This window comes from Triticum aestivum, chromosome 6B (assembly GCF_018294505.1).
Source record: "Triticum aestivum cultivar Chinese Spring chromosome 6B, IWGSC CS RefSeq v2.1, whole genome shotgun sequence".
NCBI classification, from domain to species: domain Eukaryota; kingdom Viridiplantae; phylum Streptophyta; class Magnoliopsida; order Poales; family Poaceae; genus Triticum; species Triticum aestivum.
The window spans coordinates 107796787-107801577 of NC_057810.1; the positions used below are offsets into that span (position 1 = coordinate 107796787).

Genomic DNA, 4791 nt, shown 5'->3' on the forward strand with positions numbered 1-4791 from the left:
TCTCCTCAGGCCAGAGCGTCGAGTCGATGCGAGATGTGGCGGCCTTCAGCCTTGCGAGATAATCCACGACAGCTGCAACGCGAGACTCCAGTCGGAAAATATCCATGGCAACCTCGTCATTCACCGGAGAATTGACAGGGTCAAGGTTTGGCTCCAGTCGGCTGGTTTCTTCTTCAAAGTTTTGACAAAATTCTGCAAGGGTGATCACTAAGTCAAGGGGATAGTCGAATGGAAGAAGCCACAGTTGGAAATATTTGCCAAACATGGAGGTTTACCTTCGAGCATAAGAAACAGCTTCTTGGCAAAGCCACTCAGGAAGGCCCCCAGTTCAGTCTTCTTCTCAGTCAATTTGCTGACTTGGTCGGTCAAGGCAGCTTTGTCAGTCCTCAGTCGACTGACTTCTTTGTTGGCAATCCCAAGAGCAGTTTTCAGGTTGGTATTGTCTTGTTCGAGCTTGGTGACTGAAGCTAACTTCTCGTCAGCAAGCTTGATCTTCTCAGCTAGCTCAAGGTCTTTCTTCTGCTGGGCCTCCCTTACCTTACCTGCAAGACACAGCAAGATCAGATGTTGAAACAAGCAAGAGGAAAAGCAGTCGTCAAGGTCTCACCAAACATACCTTCAGTCTCCTCCTTTGCCTTTGTCAGCTTCTCCTGAACCAGCTTCAAGCTCAGCTCGACTTGAGTATGCTTCTGTTCCAGTTCTGAGTAGCGAGTCACAAGATCACAAGAGTTCTGCGAAGAACCAATCGACTGAATGTCAAAAATAATTCACTTCCGAGTGAAAAGGGAAAAACACACGTTTCTAAGACTACAGCCGAACACAAGCATTCGACCGTAGTCTCGGGGACTACACCCAGTGGGTGCACTCAGCGTGCCCCCACTAATCCTGTTGAAGACAAAGTCGACCAGTCGACCTAAAAAAAAAAACAGTGTGCGAGACGCATTCTCTAAGACTGTGATCAACTGCAAGCAGTCGACCACAGTCTCGGGGACTACACCCAGTGGGTGCACTCAGCGTGCCCCCACCGGTTTGCGAAATCCAGTCGACCAGTCGACTGACAAAAAGATTGACATCATAAAGCCTAAGGCCGACTGCCAGCAGTCGACCTTAGCCTTGGGGACTACACCCAGCGGGTGCACTCAGCGTGCCCCCGCTGACACGGAGTTTATTCGACACACCCAGTGGGTGACTAATATAAATCCCGGAAAAGAAAAGTTTTTGGTAGCATATCCAACAGAGCAAGCAGCAGTCGACTGACCTGGACATTGCTTTGGAGGGCAGAGCTGGCGTCATAAGCTGCCTGGCTCGCATCCCGGATGGTCTTCAGCTGCTCCATCATGAGTCCCGCCTGGCGTATTGCCTCCTTCGCTGCGCCAGCTTGGTCCTCTGGGACGTGGTGAGTCGTGAAGAGGGAGGGCGGCTGAGCACTCGTCAGTGGACTCGCGAAGGACACCGTGTGTCGAGTGGTGTTCCCTTCCTCCACAGTCAGAGTCTCAGGCGCCGTCGCATCCTGAGGCACCTTACTAGCGGGCGTTTTCCGACTCTTCCTGCGTGCCAGCAGTTCTTCATCCTCGTCGTCGTCAGGAAGATCGATAACAGTATGGGGCGGAACTGCGAAGAAGAATCAGGATCGGAAGTCGCGAGTTAATCGACTAAAAACGGGGTTAAGAATACAGTACCTAGGTTCGAAGTTGCCGCATCCTCCATCTCGTGGTCATCGGCCCGGGCCGAAGTCTCAGAGGTAGCAGCACTACAACTCCAAGGGATCAGTCGACTAACCTCAGCGTCGATCAAAGATAAAGTTCGCACAAGAATAAGAAAATATGAGCAACACAATTACCCTGAAATGGTGGGGATGGACACCTTCATCTTCGGCAGGAGCTTGGTCGGCTTCGATGAGGCCGCCCTGGGCTGCTTCGGCGCCTTTTCAGTCGGCGCCGGAGAGGTGGTACGGGGGCGCTTGGTCGACTGGGTGGCGGTCGCAACCCCCTTACCACGTTCGGTCGAAGGGTCGTGGACAAGCTTCGACCGCCTTTCTGAGCGCGGTGGAACGACCTCCTCTTCCTCTTCTTCCTCATCCTCGATGTCATCTTCATCACCTTCATCATCATCATCGTCGTCATCATCCCCTGCAACATCCGAGTCCCATTCCTCCTCTTCCTGGCTCTCGCCCCCGCTCGCCTCGCCCCCGCTCGCCTCGCCCCCGCTCGCCTCGCCTTCCTCAGTCGAAGCTTGTGCCCCATTGGGCATCGAGTACAGCTCGGTGAAGGCCTAGCAGTCGCCCAAACAAGGATCAGTCGACCAGTCGACAGGGTTAGCAGAAATGAATACGACAAGGACACAATGGAAAGCAGAGCAAGTGTACCTTGTTTGGGATGCTGTTGTGGTCGAGTGGAGGAATCCTTCTGGCTCCGCGCGGGTTGTCCCTGTTTCCGGTAACGGCTGCCATCCATCTTTCCAGAGTGACATCGTCGACTTCTTCTGGATGGACTCTAGTCTCGTCTTCGGGCCCACAGTACAACCACATGCAGTGGCTCCTGAACTGGAGAGGCTGAATGCGACGCTTGGGGAAAACCTCCAGGAGGTCCATACCTGTCACACCGTCCCGAACCAGCTGCACCACGCGCTCCATCAACATCTTCACGTCGGCTTTCTCCTCCGGAATCAGCTTCAGAGGGGAGGGCTTGTTCACTCGGTCCATGGTAAACAGAGGGAGTCCACTCGACTGTCCTGGCGTCGACTGGACCTGGCAGTAGAACCAAGTCGACTACCAGCCTCTGACGGACTCGGGGAAGGACATGGGCGGGAAGGTGCTATTATTCCTCACCTGAATTCCCAAGCCCCCACACATTTGGACGACTCGGGTCTTCTCGTCACCTGGGCTCGCCTTCTTCACGGTCTGAGAGCGACACGTGAAGATACGTTTGAACAAGCCCCAGTGCGGTCGACAGCCCAAGAAACCCTCACACATGGACACGAATGCAGCGAGATAGGCAATGGAGTTTGGAGTAAAGTGATGGAGCTGCGCTCCAAAGAAATTCAAGAAACCACGGAAGAAAATGCTTGATGGCAAGGAAAACCCCCGATCGACATGAGTGGCCAGAAGCACACACTCACCCTCTTCTGGCTGTGGCTGCCACTCCTTCCCCGGCAACCTCGCAGCTCCGTGAGGGATCAAGCCCTCGTTGGCCATGTCGAGGAGGTCCTTCTCCGTGATGGTCGACTGGATCCAGTCGCCTTGGACCCAGCCTTTCGGCAGGCGGGATCTGGACGAGGATCCTCTGCGGCTGGTGGATCTCCCCTTCGCCTTCTCCGATGCCGACGCCTTCTTGGCACGCTCCAGCGCCGCCGTCTTCTCCTTGGCCATGGTCGCCGGTGAGATGCACGAAGGGAAGCGGTGCGGAGGCGAGAGCGGGCACGCTGAGCAGGGAGGAAGGGAGCAGAGGGAGAGAGGGAGAATGCTGAGGCGCAGCACAGAGATCCTCGCCGGGCACATTTATAAGGTCCCTTCCGAGTGGCTGACGTGTGGACCCGGTCGATCTAATCATATCTGTGAGCAGTTATGAGGACTGGATACGTGGCGAAAAGGGCGGCGTGGAGATCGAGGCGTCTACGCCCCGTCCCATCCGAACGCCGCGGTCTGCCCCGCTTCGCGCGCGCCCCCAAATTTCGCACCCCGCAGAATCCGCGAACAACAAATCAGTCTGTCAGACGCGGTGATTCCGGCGATCCGTCGCTCGGAGATCGACGAAGCTCGAAAGATCACTCGACGCAAAAATAGAATGGATCGAGTCGACCGAAGACGAATTGCTCCCTGTCAACGAAGAGATTCTTTGATCCAGAACAGCGCACAACTAGAGCGCAAAGGTTAATCGGAAACGACATCAACTCCTTCTTCACTCAAAGCCTCAATCCATTCGGGGGCTAATGATGGGGTTATGTACCTAGGGTAGGGTCACGGACCTGTCCCAAGTAACTTACCCTAGGACATCCCTAGAAGAGGTCGCCTTCCAGTCGACCAACGAGGACTCACTCGACCAACGAGGACACACTCGACTGGCCTGAAGGACTCGACCACGAAGACTCACTCGACCACCAGGAGGTCAAGAGGCACTCTGCACCGCAACGGTCTGTAATTAAGTAGACTTTATGATAGTAAAGGCACTTTATGTGGGGCGTTACCAGTAACGCCCCAGACTTAACTCACCTTAAACCCTCTCCTGCGTGGGCTGGCTGGGGTCCTGGCGCACTCTATATAAGCCACCCCCCTCCACAGGCAGAGGGGTTCGGCACCTTGTAATCCATACATTCATAATCCACTCGACCGCCTCCGGGCTCCGAGACGTAGGGCTGTTACTTCTTCCGAGAAGGGCCTGAACTCGTACATCCTCCGTGCTTACAACCTCTCCATAGCTAGGACCTTGCCTCTCCATACCTACCCTCCACTCTACTGTCAGGCTTAGAACCACGACACCACTCATGAGGAGCAGAGCTGCTGGTAGGGTAGCCTTGTGCGCTGTAGGCGGCCTGGAGCATGGCGAGGTGATCCCATGAAGGAGGCTGGGGCGGTGGCGGCGCGTGCATCTGGTACGCCTGGGCATGCGACCCAGGGCGTGGGCCGAGCACATCGGCGCTGTTGGGAGGAACCCAACCGGGGCGCGGGTTTGGCAGCGCCATGCCGTAGGGTGCGAAGAAACCCATGTACAGGTTGTAGGACATGGGCGGCAGATGAACACGACCACCCTGATCACCACGTCCCCTACCGCGCCCGCGCCCACTATCACACCCTAG

At 55.7% G+C, this 4791-nt stretch overlaps 1 long non-coding RNA gene across 1 annotated transcript; it reads right to left on the reverse strand.

Annotated features, from left to right (window-relative positions):
• Window positions 1–486: 486 nt before the first annotated feature.
• LOC123133688 (uncharacterized) lies at window positions 487–1318 on the reverse strand. Its single transcript, XR_006465351.1, has 3 exons — window positions 1259–1318; window positions 617–731; window positions 487–542 (listed from the first exon to the last, which is right to left on the reverse strand). It is a non-coding gene; the product is annotated as an uncharacterized lncRNA (long non-coding RNA).
• Window positions 1319–4791: the final 3473 nt, after the last annotated feature.